General features: G+C 41.4%; 1 pseudogene; it reads right to left on the bottom strand.

The window, feature by feature from the left end:
- Positions 1–1938: 1938 nt before the first annotated feature.
- LOC100139281 (charged multivesicular body protein 3-like) overlaps positions 1939–22072 on the bottom strand; it is a 36120-nt pseudogene continuing 15986 nt past the window's right edge.

Raw genomic sequence — 22072 nt, 5'->3', positions numbered from 1 at the left:
TCTCTTCAGTCGTGTCCAACTCTGTGCGACTCCATAGACGGCAGCCCTCCAGGCTCCTCTGTCCCTGGGACTCGAGGCAAGAGCACTGGAGTGGGCTGCCATTTCCTTCTCCAATGCATGAAAGGGAAAAGTGAAAGTGAAGTCACTCGGTCATGTCCAACTCTTCGCGACCCCATGGACTGCAGCCTACCAGGCTCCTCCGTCCATGGGATTTTCCAGGCAAGAGTACTGGAGTGGGGTGCCACTGCCTTCTCTGAAACCAAGGTTAACAGGTGGGAATTCTTAGCCTTGAGTTTATAACTCATTCTGGAGTCTTCCCTGTCCCCTCCACGATTTGCTCCTTTTCCTCCAGTTTCCCGGGATTCACAGTCTGTCCTTCAGTATGCGCTCAACCTCTTCAACTGTTCTTCACCCAATCCCATCACCACTCTTCACTTACAGTATTTACCTCTGCTGGACTTCTCACCTCTCCCTCTCTGTTGACTTTTCATTCCTTTAAGTCTCCAGTCACACACGTAGAATTCTAGCCGTTCCTTCTCTGACTCTTTCCTCCTGACTGATTTGTAAGTATTGACACCCTCCTTCTATCCCAGGATTTTTATTTTTTAGTACTGATTTTATTTCACCATATATTGAGTGAGATTTTCCCCAGGTAATATCTTTTACTCCCTGAACTTCTCCTGGTCTCTGTGCTATTGAGGTGAGTGTTGTAATGTCTATATCAAACCTCATTTCTAAATTGCATTTTGCCTGCTGAACCATCTCAACCTAGCGTTCCACAAGCATCTCCAAACAACCGGTACCAAACTGCTCCGATCAGATTCCCCTGACAAAGTCTGCTCTGTGTACCACCTCTTTTATCGTCAGGAGTGGTATAAGTGTCCCCCAGTCACCCAGGCTGAACTGGGAGTCACGGACCCCCGCACTCACCCACATATCCAGCCAGAGCCTGCACTCTGTCTTTTCAAGTTCTCTGTGTCTCTTCCCCCCTCTATGCCCCCTGCTGCAGCTTGACCCTAATCATTTCTCTTTGGAACTCCTGGTGTGGTCGCTCTGCTCTAAGCAGTTTTCTATGAACTGTGCTCTTTCTGATCTCTAGCTGTCCCACATTCTTCCCACTGTTTCCTCTCCTTAAAACATCGCCTACTCTGATATTGATCGCGTCAAAAATTCCTGAATACAATCATCAACTGAGATCTTCCTTAACAACAACACAAAAAGTAGTTCTATTTAAACCTCTTTGTGCTTAAAACCCTCTAACAAACCTCCATTGCCCTTGAGATAAAGTTCAAACCTCTTAACTGGTATATCCATTCTCTTCTCTAGACCTTTCTCTCACCAAACTTATGTCCACACTTTTGTGTCTTCCTCACAGGAAACTTTTGGAGAAGGCAGTGACAACCCACTCCAGTACTCCTGCCTGGAAAACCCCATGGATGGAAGAGCCTGGTGGGCTGCTGTCCATGGGGTCACAAGGAGTCGGACATGACTGAGCGACTTCACTTTCATGCATTGGAGAAGGAAATGGCAACCCACTCCAGTGTTCTTGACTGGAGAATCCTGGGGATGGAGGAGCCTGGTGGGCTGCCGTCTGTGGAGTCGCACAGGGTCAGACACGACTGAAGCGACTTGGCGGCAGCAGCAGCATACAGTGTTTTACATACAAAAAAGTAGAATCTTTAACATTCAGGCAATGAGTTCTATTCTCAAAAGTGCTTTGTGAGAAGACAGATTTCTTTTCTTGTCCTCTAAAAAGATACTTCTATTTGTATTCCTAAAAAATGATGCATTTATCACACCATTTCTCATAAGAAGAGTCCAGTTGAGATCACAAGATTTCTGCAGAGAGTGAAGTGATATTAGCAGAGCATCCTCTCCAGAATGCAATGCCTCATCAACAGAGGTGTAATGCAAGAGATACATAAAATGGCAGCTGCATCAGAGGAGTGTATGTACGCCCAGCAGGTGGGCCATGACAAAAGCCTGAGGCCCAACAGGGTGGTCCCTAGTTGCTAAGCACAACCAGCTGGGAGGCATTGCCTCCAGGGCCTCTTCCCATTCTTTATCTTCTGAGGTGGCCATTATTTCTGGAGATTCAGGCTCCATAACAGCATTGATCGCTTTACCAATTTTGCTTTGCTCAAGGCCCCTGCTGTAATTTCAAATAGAATTTTGTTAATTTCCATTTCTGCTGCTTCTTCCATTTCTCCTTGATCATCTATGCTTTCAAAGGTGTCCTCTAACATCCCTCCATATCCTCAGCCTTCATCATCTCTTTGGACAATGCACGCATTTCTTCATCTATTTATTTTATCTGTATCCTATAATCTGTTTGTTTGAACTAGATTTATGGAATCTTAACAAGAATCTGAATAGCCTTCATCACTTCTGTGCTCTTCTGCAAGAACCAGTCACTTGTAAGACTGCTAACGTGTTCGTCATCCCCATGAGTACAGAGTTCATGTGAGCCTGGGATGCATACAACTTGCTCACAGCCTTCCTTGACCTCCTCACCTCTATGGCCAGAATACACAGATAGCCTCCTGACCCTTCTTAGCAGCATCTTTCACAAACAGTCTTGGTTTTTCTGCTTCTCCTTGAATGTTTCAAGCTTGCCTGTTAGCAACTCTAATTTCCTTTCTTAGCCAACAAACTCAACATGCAAAAATTAGTTACATTTCTATATATTAACAACAAACTACCTGAAAAAGAAAGAAAACAATCCCACCTGTAACAGTATCAAAAAGGATAAAAATACTTAGGAATAAACTTAACCATAAGGTGAAAGATCTGTACACTGAAAACTATAAAACATTGATGTAAGGAATTGAAAACAAAAATTAATAAAAAGATAGTTCATGTTCTTGGACTGAAAGAGTTAGTACTGATAAAATGTTCATACAACTGAAAGCAACCTACAGATGGAATGCAATCTGTACCAAGATTTTAATGTCTTTTTAAAAAAATAGAACTAAAAAACAGGAAAATTTTCAAAAATAGAGATTAAAAAACCCTGAAATCTGTCTTTTGAAAAATAGGAAAAAAAAAACAAAACCTTGAAATTTGGAACCACATGAGAGACTCTGAATAACCAAAGCAACCTTGAGAAAGAAGAACAAAAGCTGGATGCTTCACATTTACTGATTTCAAACTATTTGACAAGGTTATAGTAATCAAAATAGTATGGTATTGGCATAAAAACAGACACATAGACCAACGGAACGGAACTGAGAACCCCAAACTAAACCATTCATATGTGGTCAACCAGTATTTGTTACGGGAACCAAGAATATTCAGAGGATAAGATAGTCTCTTCAATAATGAAACCGGACCCCTATCTTACACCACTCACAAAAATTAACTTGAAATGGATTATGACTTGACCAGAAACTACAAAAGTCCTAGATGAAACCATGGGGGTAAGCTCCTTGACGTTGGTTTTGACAATACTGATTTTAGTTTGTGTGTTTGTTCAGATTTGATACTTAAAGCACAAGCAACAAAAGCAAAAATAAACAAGTAGGACTATATCAAACTAAAAAGCCTCTGCACAGCAAAAGAATAAGATGAAAAGGTAGCCTACAGAATGGGAGAAATATTTGCAAACTATATATCTGATAAGGGGTTAATACCCAAAATATAGTAGAAGTTCATAAAACTTAACAGCAAAAAAAACCCAACCCCAAACCAAAGCAAAACCCCCAAATAACCCAATTAAATGTAGGCAAAGGACCTGAATATAGATTTTCCCAAAGAAGCCATACAAATGGCCAACTGGTACATGGAAAGGCACACGACATCACTAATCATCGGGGAAATGCAAATACAATCCACAATGAGATATTACCCCACACCTGTTAGAATGGCTATCATCAAAAATACAAGATATAAGGCTGGCAAGGATGTGGGGGAAAGGGAACCCTTGCACACTGTTGGTGGGAGTGTAAACTAGTGCAGTCACTATGGAAAAGAGTACAAAGTTTCCTCAAAAAATTAGAAATAAAACTGTCATATGATCCAGCAACTTCAATTTCAGGTATATATCCAAAGGTAATGAAATCACTATCTTGAATAGAAATCTGCATTCCACGTTCAAAGCAGTGTTATTCACAAAAGCCAAGGTATGGAAGCAACCCAAGTTGTTTGTAAATGGATGAATGAATAAAAAAAAGTGATACAGATAGACAGACAGATACAGAGACACACACACATACAGGAATATTATTCAGCCATAACAGAAAGGAAATCCTGACATTTGTGACAGCATGGATGTGAACCTTGAGGGTATTATGTTGAGTGAAATAAGTTAGACAAAGATAAACACTATTAATAGATGATCTCACTAATATGTGGAATCTAAAAAACAAACTCACAGAGACAGAGTAGTTTGGTGGTTGCCCAGGGGTTGAGGCGGGGGGCACTGGGACGAATGAAGGTGGTCACGGGTGCAAACTTCCAGTTTTGAAATGAATGATTTCTGGGGATCTAATGTACAGGAGGGTAACAATAGTTAACAGTATTGTTATATACATGAAAGTTGCAAAGAATACATCTTTAAAGTTCCACACACACACACGTGCATAAAAGGTAACTGTGAGGTGATGGATGTATTAACCAACTTTATTATTAGAATCATTCTGAAATATACACAAATATCAAACCATCATATGTACACCTTAAACTTATACAATACATCAGTCATATCGTGATAAAAGTGGGAAAATTCAAGCAAATATGAACAAGGATAAAAGAAAAGAGAAAGAATAATAAGGCAAGAAAGCGCGAGGTATATCCCACGAAAGTCTGCACCTTTTCCAGGACAAGGAGAAAGAAACCAGAAAACTGTCCCTTCCTCTCCTCCACCTCAACACAAATAAAATAACTTACCTCCTCTAGGAGACCAGACAATTGCTGCCTCCAGCAGGAACTGTATTCCCCACTGATCTCTGAGACTGTGCGTTTTTGTAACTATTCTGAACAAATCACTGAATTAATTTCCTTTTTATTTCCTTACAAGAAAACTAAACTACTGATATACCAAAATGTCCTCCCTCACTGGAAAATTCCCCTGATTCTAATATTTGGGTTTATATGACTCCATTTGGAGTTAGTTTTAGGAGACATTTTTTTTAAAAAGGAAACATTTAGTACTACAGTTGGTCTAAGTGTTCTATTCTGTATAGGCCAATATAAGCTTTTTTCCCCCCTCATTCTTTGCTTTCTTCCTCTCATTTTTATTCACCCTCTGCTTTCAAAGTGCTACTTTTCATACCAAACATTTCATCCTCAAAAATGTTACAGACTTTTCAAGATGAATGTTGGTTCCCCAAATACAAACTCTGGGACTCAGATGCATCATTGGGGGTTAACTTCTCAGTACCATACATAAAGACAACGTTTTACAAACAGTCTCTGATTTTACAGACTTATCTGAGCACGTTTTACAGGAGACTGGGCAGGTAGATATTCAAGGCGCCTTGTCCTCAGCACCCCTGCCCGTATCGTAGTCTGCGGGGGCTGCCATAACAAAATACCATGCATTGTGTGGCTTAAAAAACAGGACTTTATATTCTCAGAGGTTTGGAGGCTGGGCAGTCCAAGGTCAAGGTGCTGGTTTCTGCTGAGCTCTCTCCGGGCTAGTAGATGTCTGCCTTCATGCTATGTTCTCACACGGAGAAGAAAGAAAGAGCATGGGCCCTCTCGTACAGTCTTATTAGGACACTAATCCCCTTGGATGGATCAGGGCTCCATCCACCCTTATGATTTTACTTCATTTTAATTACTTTCTTATTCCAAATATAGTCATACTGTGGGATTAGGGTTTCAACATAAGACTTTGGGGAGACAGGATTCTGTCTCTAGGACCCTTCCCCAATACTATAAAGTGAAAACAGACAGAAACTCACAACAAATATCCATGTTTAACTTCATTACCCATTGGCAGAAATTAATTATGAAAAAGAATTAGCAAGTTGTATCATCTACCACTACTCCTTCTGCTGCTCAGTAGGTTGAAAATAACTTTCCTTGTGCTTCAAAGCACTTTAGGAGAGCTCTTTTTCTTTAACGTGAAGGTTAAAATGGCTTGGTAACTGGACTTAAGGTGATAATCACTTTGTAGTACATATAGATGTTAAATTTTAATGCTGAAAACCTGAAACACATAATAAAAAAGTTTTTTTTAATGAAAAAAAAAAGATTTCATATAATCCCATAACAGCCCTTTTACCCCTCCTCTTATGTTACCCCTCCTTCTTCCTTCTCCCTTCTCGTAACCACTAGTTTGTTCTCTATTATCTGTGAGTCTACTTCTTTTTTTGTTTTATTCACTAGTTTGGTTATTAGATTCCACATATAAATGATGTCATACAGTGTTTGTCTTTCTCTGTCTGACTCAGTAGCTTCTTATTTAAAAAATATTGGGGACTCTTGGCCAGAGAATCATGTTGAAACATGTTTTGACAGAGCCTTTATAAGCAATTACCCTTCCCCCCTGCTGAAGCAAGCATTCCTCACATCTGCTGAGCTCTGCAGATTCACAGAGCACTTCAATACCAGTTATTTAATCTTCACAACCACCAAGCAAGACGTATCAGTAATCATGATAGTATTAATAACAAAAACTTTTATTGAGGGCTGACTTGGTGTCTGTTACTACACCAAATGCTTTGTGTGAATTAGGTCAATTGTCATGACAATAACTCTGATTATTCCTGTTGAAAGATGAGGAAACCAAAGCTCAGAAAAAGTAAGTAAATTGTCCCCATTTTACAGACCCAGAACCAAGCTTTCTAAGACCCTTTCCAAGGCACCATGCTGTTTCTCAGCATCTCCAAGTCACCCTTGGGGGCTGAGACCATTTTGGTGCCCTTTAGGGGGCTCACCATCCCAGCCTGGAAGAGATCAGTCACAGTGGTCTATCAGCTGTGCCTGTAAGCCATGGTTTGTACACTCACACAAAGATATCTCAAAAGTGAAGGCAAAGGGCATGATCCCAGTTGGAAACGACTAATGGGGATCCTTTGCCTCTGAGGCAAGAGCTCCAATCTACAACGAGAAGCGCCAGTTCCACTGGCACGCTGTCTACATAATGCGAACCATGGCATTTGGCAATGGCTCTTAAATTTGGCACACACCACACTCCTCCTGGACCCACGAGATAACATAACCAAATGTTTTCTGAGGCTGTAAGAAATGCATGCTTTGCAGGTAGGAAGAAAGGCAAACATCATCCCTACAGGGGGCTCGCCTCATCCGATCCCAAGGGCAAAATGGCTCAGTCCCCGCCGATCCTCCAAAAGGTTAAATGTGAGCAAGGACCCAGATAAATGGTCACAATGCAAACAAAGTCATGTAAATAAATGCATCTCTGATCGACGCGGGCTGGTGATGCCAAATATACCATCTGCACCATTTCTCATGATGAGTTTTTTTTTTTCCCCCCTGCAAGTCCCAAGCAGTGAGAAGATGACCATGTTTATGCAGACCAAGGTATGCTTCATTTGACACTCTTGGAAATTTAAAAAAATTTTCAGATCCACAGAGAATCAATAGCATTTATATTTTTATAGGTAAGCTTGAAGTTAGAAGAAAGAAATCTCAGTAGAAAATATAGGGCAAATGTCTGGGGCCTAAAAAGGTACTTGTCACATACTGTGATTTTCAGAGAACCCTAGTTACATCTGCAATCTAAGACTCTTCAACTTGCCCATTCATTTATTCACTTAACAAAAGTATTGTTGTTGTTTAGTCGCTAAGTCATGTCTGACTCTTTTGCACTTCATTGACTATAGCCTGCCGGGTTCCTCTATCCATGGGATTTATCTGTTGACTCAAATGATAAAGAATCTGCCTGCAATGCGGGACACTCGAGTTCGATCCCTGGGTCTGGAAAATCCCCTGGAGAAAGGAATGGCAACCCACTCTAGTATTCTTATCTGGAGAATTTCATGGACAGAGGAGCTGTCCATAGGGTTGCAAAGGGTCTGACACGACTCAGCGACTTTCACTTTCATTGTTTTGTTTAATCTCTATATCATGTTGCCATGATACAGAAATATTCCTGGCCCAGGGGTCAAACCTGCATCTCCTGCGTCTCTGCACTGGCAGGCAGATTCTTCACCACTAAGCCACCCGGGAAGCCCCAATGACTTTGGAGTTAATATTCTAACTCTTGCATAACACAGAATTCTGTGGCTGCTGCTGCTAAGTCGCTTCAGTTGTGTCCAGCTCTGTGCGACTCCATAGACGGCAGCCCACCAGGCTCCCCTATCCCTGGGATTCTCCAGGCAAGAACACTGGAGTGGGTTGCCATTGCCTTCTCCACAATTCTGTGAGAGAAACAACAAAAAACACCTGTAGATGGAGTGATAGTTGTTTTAGTAGAGGAGCCACAGCTAGAGGAGTGATGATCCCCACTCTTCTTGAGGGGGACAGGGTGGAGGACGTGGAAGGAGGAGAGAGCACCAGGGAGTGCAGGAGAAGCCGCAGATAGGAAGGGGCATTTGAGTTGGGCACTGAAGGATGAGTAGGAGCTCTCCATGCAGGCAAAGGGCAAAGGAGGGGATGTTCTTGGAGCAAGGACACAGGGAGAGGAAAAGCACTTCTGTTCAAGGAGTGATGTCTAGGCTACTCTGACTTGAGACCAAGGTGTCTGAAAACAGTGGAAGAAAAGGAGAAGATACAGCCTGGGGGCTGGTCTGGGGTCAGAGAGTGAAGGCAGAGTTGGTAATATTAAAGCCTTGGGATTTATTTTAATAGGCCAAGGTAAATCATTTGTTTACATTTTACAGCAAGGCACTGACCTAATCTTAAAGATTTGAGTTTTAGAAAGGTTATACTGGGCTAAATGGAGTGGGCCTTGAGGCTGTCAAAATGTTCGTAATTTGTCCCCAAAACAGAGATGGTGCAATCTTTCCCCAGGAGGTTAAACAAATTTCCCAAATGCCAGGATGCTGGGGAACTGCACCCAGGGAGCAGGCCCCCACCTCTGTCCCGCAGGAGAGAGCAGGGTACCCACTTGGGCCCAGGGCCCAGCTCTGTTGCCTACCTCCCCAGCAGCCACAGGCGGAGAAAAATGTTACAAAGTAAGGAAAACAAGGAAACCAACTCACAAAAGCCTTTTCAGTACTCCAAGAAAGAGACTTTTCGAACACAAGACTCTTTCCTATGAGAAGGACAGAGGCTGTGGTTCCTGTTCTGTCTCCATTCAAACCAAGACCCAACCACCTCCACAAATGTAGTCAGTCTGCAAATAAAAATGCTTTTGCTACCAACGCTTCTGTCAGGCACAGGTTTCAGTGTTTTTCAAGCTTTATGTTTTTAATACCCTCATTAATATAACATGCCCTTAGCTGTTGGTATGATGCAAGCACTTCACTGGTATCTTTTTTTTTTCTTTGCTGTGCCACACAGCATGTGGGATCTAGTTCCCTGAGCAGGAATTGAATCCAGGACCCTGGTAGGGGAAGTGCAGAGTCTTATCCACTGAACTCCCAGGGAAGTCTTCAGTGGCTGCTGCTGCTAAGTCGCTTCACTTGTGTCCAACTCTGTGCGACCCCATAGATGGAAGCCCACCAGGCTCCTCTGTCCATGAGATTTTCCAGGCAAGAGTACTGGAGTGGGGTGCCATTGCCTTTTCCAAGTCTTCAGCGGAGTCTTAAAGAAATGCTCTTGTTCTCTTGAACATCTGCCCTGCCTGTGTCAGCCCCTGACTCAGAAGCGGATGGCCCTGACACCCATTTCCCCCCACACGTGGAACCTTTAGCTCCTTCAGTATGGCAGCTGCCCCCACTTTTCTGAGGGTCTCCATCGCTCTCTATACATCCCCTCACCCTCATCTCAGGGCAGTCATGGGACTCAAAGAAGCCGCCAAAGCAGAGAAACCTCTGCTGGGAAGGAGGACCAGGTGAGCAAAGTTCTGAGCAGAAACCCGTGCAACCACGGCAGGCAGGCAGGCACTTAACTGGGGCTTTTAAAAAAAGTCTTCCAATGAGCATTCATTGACCATTTGCTGCACCTGCTACAAAATCCTAATATGGCCCAGCAGCAGTAAGAATTTGCACGGAGGTGCCCACTGCTTTATCATGGAAACCAACAGATTTTCCTAAAATCCTGCAAAGGGAAGAAAGATCCTTCCAGGTCACATTTAGCACCATGGTCAGTAGTGTGGAACGTGGTCTCAGCAGAGGAAAAGCAGTGGGTCCTGGGCCAGTAAGCAAGCCTCTGGTCTAACGAGAGAGAAAACCCACAGAGCACGTGCTAACTTGACTTCACTTCTGGTCATAAAGCATCCGATCACTTTACTAGTGAAACGGTAAAGTAAAACAGCAATTTTTTTCTATTCTGCTCTCAAAATCATCTTTCTTCCCTGTTACTAAAATTGATTTCATTCCCATTTAGCTATAAGCCAAACAGAGCCCTGCATCCACCATCTCCCAGTTCATTTTCCGTCGTGTCCTTTTATTTTAGCTTTAGAACCTGAATCCTTGTTTACACGTAAATAACTCAGGGTTACTTATGCTGATTTAAAAACAAAAAGAGACCACTAATCATCGATTGTTTGATATATACCATTTACAGCAAAAGATCCTATTCCCACTGATCATTTTTTGTTATTAAAATGTAGTTTTTAGCTCTTTTTCTCTCAGGGACTGGGTTTAGATAATTGAGCTCTGAAGAAAGATTGAAAACTCTTTCCGTATAAATGGAGGGGAAAAGTCTGAAATGCTAAGTACTAACTCGTAGTCCACTATCGTCCTTATCTTTAATAATGGAAACACAGTTTAGCACACCATGCAAAAGAGCATCCTTATATTTTTAAATTGCAAGTGTCCAATTATGTACAAGGGTCAAGACAAAATTGATCTGAAGGAGCTCAATTTTAAAATCATTTTAAAAATCAGGACAAAGGATGCCACATTATTCAACTAAAATGTTAAAAAATGAAAAGTATTATGCATGCCGCATGGCGGAAGATCAGATTTTTATTAATGCAAGTTTTAAATGCTGATTAATCCTCTCGAGAGTCAGTTTCCCAAAGCATTGGACTGTATTCAAGTCTTTTTCAAAACGGCACATCACTTCCATTATTCTGAATATTAATTGAACAACATTATAACTAAGGATACAAAGCAAGATTTAAAGCATGATTACAGCTGTCAGTGCTTACATCTAAATAAGTCATTGGAAATTCAAGCTTAGAAGAAAAAATATGGTGTAAATCGGTCTTAGAATGGTGAAGCTCTCTCAGCCTTTTTCAAAAATGAATTTGCTGCTTTAGGACTTGAGAAAGCTTCAGCTGTGACTTGGTCTTACTATATTTATCTGGGCAACTCTCAATCAGAAATCAGAGTTCTGTTTTTTTCTTGAGATTTGGGACAATGTCAAGGAGATTTTCTTTTGAGGGAGAAGGAAAGGGAGAGCCAAAGAATATTAATAGTTGATAGAATTTCCCATTTCCTCATTTTATATTTCTACTTCAGCCTCGTGTCTATACTCAAAAATCAAACAATTAAGCAAATTTAATCAAATGAGCTATTATGGTTCCAAAACAATTCATTAAACCGAGAGTCAAGCAACTGAAAGTAACTAATGACTTATTTTCACAACAACCTATTGTCTAAATTCAACTTCTTTTACTTCCTAAACCCAGTTTGGGGGTAGGTGAAAATCCCCACTTCCCTACCAAAAGCAGAGTAAAATGCTGACTTCTATTACCACCTTGGGGGAATTTTAGTTTTGTTTCTTTAAATGGTTGCTCTGTATCTGAGTGATAGCTCTTTGTTTGAAAGGATGCAAAAGCTACTCTCACATCTAATTCTAGTGAGATAAATGGCATTATGAAGGGAATATTAAAAATTTACAGCCCCCTTTACTAAGTTTATTTGTCAGCCAAACATGCTGAATATTGCATAGCACACACACACACACAAAAGCATGCCACCCTGACGATGAAAAAGATATGAGGAAATAATGATGCAGTGATAACAAGTCTGATGGAGTTTGCATATCTCCATTGCTGTTGGCATGTCGTTTAATTGTATTGCGCCAAACCGGCAGAATCGCACAATATGTTAGTGTAAAGGGTCCACAGTTTAAGCGGAAAATCTAGAAGTGTTAACTATACACTGTCTAATTATACAACCTTACTGTCCCAGAATGTGATTTCAGAAACCATTTCTGACATATGGGAAAAGGATAGAACAGCTGGTCATTAAGGTTTTCTCAAGACTATTTAGCAACACACTTGAATGTAATTAAAGTGAGACACTAAATACTGCACTTGTGGTACAATGTATTTTTAATTTTTATGGCATGTGGTAAAAGTAAATAGATGCAAAGCATTCAAGTTTCTCCAGTAGGCATCCAACTTGTGAAAGATGCAGTGTCTGTTTGGCTGATTGTAAGCCGGATCCTGGTGCTAAGTCATAGACATCCATTTGGGATGTTTAAGGTTGTCTTAAAGGGACTGAATTTGGCAATACTCTGAGGGATGTTTAATTGGAACTCCCAGACAAAGCATGAGATGAACTCATTCATTTATTTATTCATTCATTCATCAAACACGACCTGGAATAATTTTAGATGATAAAGACATTGGCCCTGCCCTCGAGTTACTCACAGCTTATTATGCTTAAAATACAGAGTGAAGGAAGATGATTAAAGGGTACCATAGGAACCAAAAGGGGTATCAGGTCCAAACCGGTGATGTCCAGCAAAACCCCCTGAATAGGAGTCAATTTAAGCTGGAAGAAAACAAGTGAGCAAGGGGTAAGGACAGTCCAAGCAGAGGAAGCAGATTATGCAAAGGTTTGGAGGTGAGGGTTTTGTAATAAAAATACGATCTTTATACTTACTGAACATTTACAACATCCTGGCACTAGGCTAAGCCCTTGATACATATTATCTCATTTAATTCTCCCAGGAATTCTATGTGTTAAGTACTATGGTCTACCCTTTACAGATGAGGAAACTAACAGGATTCAAACCCAGGTTTGTCTGCATCTCAAAGCAAACTTTTTTCAAATTGCCTCCTCCCAACTGATAGGAAGAGCCAAGTCTATTTAGTTTTTAAAGAACTTAGTGTATAGACTCTTCAGTCCCTGTTAAAACCCTGTGATTAAGAGAAAGACAAGCTACAGAGTAGGAAAAATATCTGCAAATCGCATATCTAATAAAGGATTTATATCTAGATATATAAAGAACTCCCAAAACTCAATAGTAAGAAAATAAATCACCCAGTTAAGTAGCTGAGCAAAAGATCTAACAGATGGTTCTCCAAAGAAAAAAATGTAATGCTAAATAAGCATATGAAAAAATGCTTATCATCATTAGCCATTAGGGAAATGAGCATTAAAACCACAAAGAAATATCATTATGTTCCTATTAGAATGGCTAAAATAACAATTAAAAAATCATGACAATACCAAGTGCTATCAAGGGTGTGGAGCAACTGGAACTCCTATACATTGCTGATGGGAGTGCAAGATTGTACATCCACTCTGGAAAATGTTGGTAGTTTCTTATAAAGTTAAACATATGCTTACCATATGATCCAGAAAACCCACTCCTAGAGAAATGAAAACCTATGTGAATATTTGGAGCACAGTTATTCATAATCTCTGAAAACTAGAAACAATACAAATATCCTTCAGCAAACGAATTGGCAAATTGTCTTACTTTCACACAGTGGAATACTGATCAGCCATGAAAAGGAATGAACTAATATACACAACCAACTAGAATAAATATATGCAGTGTTGGTAAATGGAACTCTAGTCATTAGGGAAAATATAACATTCCAGGTACCACACTAGACTTGCCAAGATTTCTTCTTTGGTCATCTAATCTTCCAACAGATCTATGAGATAAACTTTAATATCCCCTTTTCACAAGCAAGGAATCTGAGGTTCAAAGCAGTTAAGAAGCTTCCCCATGTATGTGAGTGCAAGTGCACTCACAGACACACACACACGGACATACACCTATACACAAAGCTGAGGAGTCATAAGGCCAACGTAGAAGCCCATAGTTTTTCCATCATGGTTGGTTAGTGCCTACTTTGATTTATATTGCTACCTAACTTTACAGAAGATATAGTAATTCTGAGAAAACAGGACATAGCATGAGGAATTATGAATCGTGATTAAGAAGCCAGATCTGAGACACTCCAGGGGTGAGCTCTGTTTGTGGGATTACTTTGGCCTTCTCTCTTCTCTTCTCTTTCTATCAAAGGGTGTTTTATTGTTCATTAGAATCTTCAACAGACAGTGGCTGAGGAAAAAAAGAAGATATGAAACTCAAACCGACTCACTTTACTCCTTACATTTTTGTTGTTTAGTTGCTGAGTCGTATCTGACTCTTTCATGACTCCGTGGACTGTAGCCCACCAAGCTCCTCTGTCCATGGGATTTCCCAGGCAAGAATTCTAGGGGATTGCTGAAGTGGATTGCCATTTCCTTCTCCAGGGGATCTTCCCGACCCAGGGATCAAAGCCATGTCTCCTTGCATTGGCAGGAAAATTCTTTACCACTGAGCCACCAGGGAAGCCCCCACACAGATGTCTAGAAATGTTGAAACTTTGGCTAATAAGAAACTGAAAATTGGCTGTAAATAATCATCCTCTTTACAACTGCTGTCTTCTTCTTAGTATAAATGACCAAGCAATGCTGCAGCTGTGAGCTCTGATCCTGTAGTTTCAACCTCTTCACCACCACTGTGAAACTATGTATCTTTCATTTTCCTTAATGCTTCTTAAGGGGCAGTCCTTCAACCGTGAAGATTACTTTGCTGCAAAAGGACATGATTTGGAGTTGTTTTCCACCATAGGAAGAGTAGAATTAGAGGCTCATCCACATTCCCTTATTCTCTCCCAATCTCTATTGTCATCATAGTAGCTGGACACAGTGAAAGAACATAGACTTTTGGCCAGAGAACAAAAGAAAGCTAACTGACCCACGTGGGCATTGAACCCTCGACCTCATTAGCATTGTTTTCTCACCACCTCTGCTAACAGAAAGCCCAATTATGAACACTGAACCAAAGAGGGAAGTCACCTCTTCACCTGGAGCCAAGAAAAGCCTACGACAGCTGGTTGTTAAGAAGGGAGTGCTTCTCCAGGCAAATAACCACAGCATGGACATCCATAAGCAATTTCTAAGCTTCTTCCAACCTTGCATGGCTCAATCTAACAAGAATTGCTGTCAGTGTGGTTTCCAGTCTGAGAGGTGACAAAAGTTTTAGGACCAACACCTTAACGACGGACATGCTGGAGTATACAGGGTGCACCTTCTTACAAAGATTCTCAAGTCTAAACCAACTTAAATCATCTGTAATTGTAATCCCCCATTCTTATTCCTCACTTTGAAACCCTTCCCCACTGTTAATCTTCACATTCGAAGCCCTGCCTATAAACAGAACACTTCTTTTGAGTGTCCACTGAGGGATCTATGGCAGAGATATTTACACAGTTGATTTTTCAGTTGAAATGAGTCTTGTTACTCTATGGCATCATAGAGGTTCTTCAAAGTGGTTCTTAAACTGTTAATTACAACTTCCTTGTTCTGAAAGGTAGTGAATTTGTAAGATTTGTGTCTCTGTATATGAGTTTATGTGCGCATATAATTATTTAGGAATTTTTTAGAATTTAAGTTGAGTTATATCTAATTAGTTGTATTTCATTTTTTGAAAACTAAAGTTACTCCTATAATCTCCTGGAATGCAATGACTGAGTAGGTCAGTCAAGGCATGATGATAATAAAATCAAAGAAGACGGCTCAATTCCCTGACCAGTTATAGGGCTTTTTTTTATAGTAATGGGCCACAACTCCAGGCAGAGACAATCAGCTCATACATGGTGTGATTTTCATAATAAGAACAAGGAGAAAGGGCATGATAATTCATTGTAGAAACACATCTTCTTTACTGGAAGAAAAAAAAAGAGCCAATTCTGATGGTAGTTGGTTTAGCTTTATATTGTTCTCATATACAAGGGTGGCATTACTTAATGAATTAGAAGATGTATGTCCAGAAACTAGAGTTGACCCACTCAAAGATGAATTATAGTTCTAGACTCTAAATTGTGCTTATATTTCAGAATGTATTTTACTTTAGAGAAGACTTTTTGATCCTATGGATTTGACTGCTAGCTCTTCCTACTATTCTATTCTTCCTAGTACCAGACAACAACTCATTTCCTACCAAGCTCATGCAATGACATAAAGTGTATCTCAAAGATACTGTGAGCTCAGTTCCAGACCACCACAATAAAGCAAATATTGCAATAAAATAAGTCACACCAATTTTTAAATTTCCCAGTGCATATAAAAATTATACTTACATATACTGTGGTCTATGAAGCATGCAATAGCATTATGTCTAAAAAGCAATGTACATACCTTAATTTAAAATACCTAATTGCTAACTGTCATCTGAGCCTGTAGCAAATCAATCTTTTTGCTGGTGGAGGGTCTTACCTCCATGTTGATGGCTGCTGACTGATCAGGATGGTGGTTGATGAAGTTTGGGGTGGTTGGCCAAAAAATCTGTTTGGATTTTTCTATAGCATTTGCAGAGTATGTCTCCATCAGACATCCATCGTTTTTTCTGAGCGATGGGTCTCAAGAGTGGGCTTAAACTTTCCATTAAACCATGCTGTAAACAGATGTGCTGTCATCTAGACTTTGTTGTTCCACTTATAGAGCATAGGCAGAGTAGATTAGCATAATTCTTAAGGGCCCCAGAATTTCAGAATGGGAAATGAACAATGACTTCAAGTCACCAGCTACAATAGCCCCAGACAAGAGTATCAGTTGGGCTTTTTGAAGCCAAGCATTGACTTCTCCTCTGTAACTACGGAAGTCCTAGGTGGAGTCTTCTTCCAAAAGAAGACACAGAAAAATTGGTAGCCATCAATTGCTTAATGATCTTTGTTAGCTCTTCTGGATAACTCATTGGGCCTTCTATATCAGCACTTGCTGCTTCACTTAGCACTTTCTGGAAATGGCAGCTTTCCTGAAACCTCATGAACCAACTTCTCCTAACTTCAAATTTTCCTTCTGCAGCTCCCTCACCTCTCTCAACTTTGTAGAACTGAAGAGAATTAGAGCCTTGCTCTGGATTAAGCTTTATAAGCAAATGTTGTGGCTGACTGGACCTTCTATCAACACCACTAAAACTTCCTCCATATAATAAGGCTGTTTTGCTTTCTTATCATTGGTGTGTTCACTGAAGTAGCATTTTAAATTTCCTTTAAGAACTTTTCCTTTGCACACCCAACTTGGCTGATTGGCAAAACAGGACTTGCTTTCAGTTTATCCTGGCTTTGGACATGCCTTCCTCACTAAGTTTAATCTTATTTTTAGATTTTTATTTAAGATAAGAGACATATGACCCTTTCTTTTGTTTGAACACTTAGAGGCCATTGTAGGGTTATTAACTGGCTTCATTTCAATACTGCTGAGTCTTAGGGAATAGAAAGGCCTGAGGAGAGGGAGAGAGATGGGATGGCTGGTTGGTGGACCAGTCAGAACATATATAACAATTAGCAGTTAAGTTAGTTGTCTTATATGGGAGTGATTAATGGTGTTCCCAACAATTACTGTAGTAACATCATGGATCACTGATCACAGTCACCATAACAAATCTCATAACATGAAAAAGTTTGAAATACTGGGATAATTGCATAAATGTTACATAGAAATAAGAAGTGAGCAAATGCTATTGGAAAAACGGTGCCAATAGACTTGCTTGATGCAGGGTTGCCACAAATTTATGTACGTGTGTGTGCATGCTCAGTTGTATCTGACTCTTTGCGACCCCATGGACTGTATAGCCCGCCAGGCTCCTCTGTCCATGGGATTTTCCAGGCAAGATTACTGGGTGGGTTGCCATTTCCTACTCCAGGGATTGAACCCACCTCTCTTGCATCTCCTACATTGGCAGGCAGGTTTTTTACCACCTGCAACTACCAAATCTTACACAAATTTCCATTTGCAAAAAACACAGTCTGCAAAGTGCAATAATATAAAGCACAATAAAATGAGGTCTACCTATGTAGCCATAGAAAACCCAGTTTGAGTCAATTCTGACTCTGTCTGACAGGCTTTGCTAGTGTCCCAACATCTCATTCTCCTCTCCTTCCAGGTATAAAGAAGATGACATAGCCCTACTCTTTGAAGTTAGTGTGTCCACATGAGTAATTTGGACCAATGAAATATGAGCACAAGAGTCCAAAATACTGAACTGCTTGTACTCAAGGCAGCAAACACAGAGGCAAACCGGAGCCTCCTGGTGAGACACCAGCACCAGAATCGATAGCATCTTGTCAGCCTGTGATCCTGAGTGATGTCTCTGTGGAGCAGACCTACTCCTGACCCTATACCTCCATCTCTAGCTGGCAGGTAAGCAAGAAATCAACCTGTGCTATTTTAAGCCATTGACAGTTTGAGGTTGTTACTTTCTCCAGGACATCCTGACTGCCTCACTAGAGAAGAAAGTATCAGTGTTTCAGCATCTCAGCCTTTCCAGGCTTTATCTTTCCAGAAAGATAACAACTTTCAGGTTATCTGAAGTCTTGGCAAGCATCCCAAGAATCAAAGTGCTCACTGAGGCACTTCCTACAATACTGGCCTTGCCTGTGTTACTGGGTTCATGCCTCAGTTTCCCCTCTGAGTAGTGACCTGACTCTTCAGTAGCCTGGCTCTCTTCGACCCTCCATAACATCGCGATCAATTAGTGGGCTTAAGAACACTTGACATGAGACAAAGAGGCTGAGAACAAAGCAGGAGCCAACAGTCTTCGTAAGTGAAGTACATTGGTAGCATAGTCAGACCACTGTGCAAAACAGAAAGTAAAAATTTCCAAATTGAAACAATCTGATGGAATACATGACAACTCAGGATCTTGCCTAAAGGTTGATATGGTTTTTGATGCATATAACTCTTCTGGATTGGGCAGAAGGAGTGATAAGTGTGGACTTTGCTATATCCTCAGCCCTAGGGTGTATATGGGGCTGCGCTACTAGCTTTGATGATTCTAGCTGAAGGATAAGGAAAGAATAGCTGCATCAGCCAGCGTTCACCAAGAACTGTGTGTGCCTACCAAAAATGCAGGAAGATTTGGACTCTTTCTGTAAGAAGCCCTTATGTTTAGGGTGAGAAGAGTTAATATACATGAAACACTCTGCAAGCATTATTAAACAATAGGTACTTTATTCAGCTTCCATTGATGTGCCTCTAGCTACCATAGGATTGCAGAGAAGAGAAAGAGGAATCTCTGGGGAAAGTCAAACAATTTTCACACAGAAGGTAAATTTTTAGAGGGAGCTTAAAGGAAGGGTGGAAATTGGATAGAGTAAAGGAAAGAATAGAAAAAGAGTGAGCAAGGGCCTTGAAGTACCAAGAGGGAGTTGTGTTAGCAGGAAGTCAGCCAGTGAGAGAATAGGGTGTTGAGCAGTGAAAATAATTTGAGGTTGAGGAGTGAGTGGTTGTCTAGAAGGGAGCGAAACTTGGCAAGCAGAAGAATTGACACTTGCTGGGGGAGAAACTGAAAATCCGTAGAAAATTCACCCAGAAGACACGCTGTGAAATAAACATCTGCTGAAAGTCCAGTCTCAACTTAGACACCAGCCTCATGAAAATGCCTGGCAATTCTAGAAGTCACGCTGCCTGTGGACTGAGCACAGACCTGGGTGTTCAGCCTTTGAACCCACGGTCCTTCCATTCCTGCCCAGACCTCTCGAGCCTCTCTGCAATGTCACCCGCCACGTGTCCGTGGGCACCTCCTGTCACCTACACTCCGACACCATCCCCTGGTCTGAGCAGAGTGACTGTGTCCCGATACTGAGGCTTCAGCAGGTCGGAAGCATATTCTCACCTCGTTAACTCTGGGCCCCTATTCCTGGACACCTAGATTCACCTTTGCACCCTTGTTTGGAGCCCCAGGGCAGCCCAGGTCCTCCTTTAGCTTCCTGCTTTCAGAGAGCAGGCAGAAGGGATGCATACTGGCCTATAGGACCAGAGTTACACGGGGCCCTGAGCACTTTTCAAGTGAGAATCTGCCTATATTTGTTGTGAAGTTCTTTGGTTTGTTGATTCAAGCCTATAATCTCTAAAACATACATATCTAAGCTATAGTTCATGAATGCTTTATGTGATAGACATCATATAATTTAAGAGTTAAAGTGGAAGAATCAAGCAATTTCTTGGCTAATTAATCTTTGCCAATTTGCAAATATCTGAATGTTTTTAGAAATATTTTGATCTAAATTTTCCTGCAAATTTGTGAAGTAGAAATCCCAGACAGTGGTGGCAGATGGTGGACAAAGGGACAAAAGGTTCAGAGAGCTGGGAACATTCGAGTAGCTCTCCTAGGTATGGTGAAGGCTGGGACGTACCCCCCAGACCCCCTCTTTAGCAACAAAGGGCTTATTCCCAAGATGCTTGGAGCACTAGCAGCTGACTGCCCCAATTGTCTGTTCTTTCTAGAATTGCCCAAAGTGGAACAGAGCTGTCTTTCTCAGGGCTGGGCCCCTTCCTTCCCAGGGGCAGTCTGCACAGTGACCGTGATAGGAGCATAAGTGTCTGGCCCCTCTTGATCCAACTCAGGACAACTTAGAAGGGCCTGCCCACCTGAGGGCCACCAGAACCATGTGGAATACATGAATGCGAGGGGCACCCGCATCACTGAGAAATCAGTGCTGACCAGAGGACATGACGGGAATTACTGTTTTAAACTGCACTCCCTGTTAGCAATGGGGATGCTAGTGAATCAAAGTCAGCTGGTCATATATAATGATTAGAAGAGAGGAGGGTCTAATAATAATGAGCATGCAAGTCAGGAAGGCAACCAGGACAGAGAGCTGTGAGCTAACTAGTAGAGCACAGGGTTCCCAGGCTTCCCACACTGTACAAGCAGTCAGAAGGGTGTTGCTGAGTTTATAGACAAGGGAATCAAGGATGAACAATCAAGAGATTGAGCACAGTTGCCTCAATAGAAGTACGACTCCTTGCCCAGTTTCTAGATCTGAGCCCATTGCCTGAAGGAGAGGCCAGGACCTATGAGAAGGACCCTAAAACACCATGGCAAAGGTTGACAAAAATTATTCCCCAGCCCTTCCCTAAATGTAACTACCATCATGATTCAAGTAACCACACACTGGAGAAAGGGAAATACCCAGATATTTAAGGACTGCTGGACAGAAAGTCTGTGGTGATATTAATACTTGGGGGCCCAAAGTGGTGATATTGATATGTTGGGGTCATCGTGGCCCCTGTTAGAATGGGAGCATATGGAGACCAGGTAATAAATGGAGCTCCAGCCAGGCTTGGCTCACAGTAGGTCTGCTGGGCCAATGGATCCACCCTGTGGTCATTTCCTTGACTGCTGATTGTATAATTGGAAGGGACACACTTGGCAGTTGGGAGAACCCCCATACAGGTGCTCCTTGGACTATAGAGTAGGAGCTATTGCCATGGGGAAGGCCCCCAACCAAGACAGTCAATGACAGATGATACGGTTTTCTATGTGGGAATGGCAAAGAGTAAAGCCACCCCTAAAACCTAAAGCATACATGAGGTGGGGGTCTCTATCCCACCCTCACTTAATTCTCCAGTGTGATTTCTACAAAAAACAGAGGGATCAGGTTGGATGATCCTCAAAACTTCACCAAGTCATAGCCCCAGTTGGAACCATTACACTAGAAGTAATATCTTTCTAGAGCATATTAACACCTTGCTTAATGATCTTAATTAGCTCTTCTGGGTGAAAACACAGCTTTGGGTGCATGGTAGAAGGGCATTGACCTAATAATGAATTAACTCATTTCTGTTTCTATCAACAAGGAGAATTAGAAGCAATTCAAATGGAACTGACAGCAATATACATTTATAGTCTTGCCTCAATTGATGCATACTTCCCACCCTCTCAGTAGAGTCTGAAAAGACCAGGACCCCCTAAGCAGTCTACAGAATATGTATGTTCATTATGTCCACAGTGTCGTGCTCATCTACTTGATGAACATCCACTGAATAGCAAGGACATTGGAGACTTTGTGGGAAGAAAGATCAACCTA

This window comes from Bos taurus, chromosome 16 (genome assembly GCF_002263795.3).
Source record: "Bos taurus isolate L1 Dominette 01449 registration number 42190680 breed Hereford chromosome 16, ARS-UCD2.0, whole genome shotgun sequence".
Taxonomy (NCBI): domain Eukaryota; kingdom Metazoa; phylum Chordata; class Mammalia; order Artiodactyla; family Bovidae; genus Bos; species Bos taurus.
The sequence above is the reverse complement of the archived record's forward strand: the minus strand, read 5'-3'. Positions and strand labels throughout refer to the sequence as shown.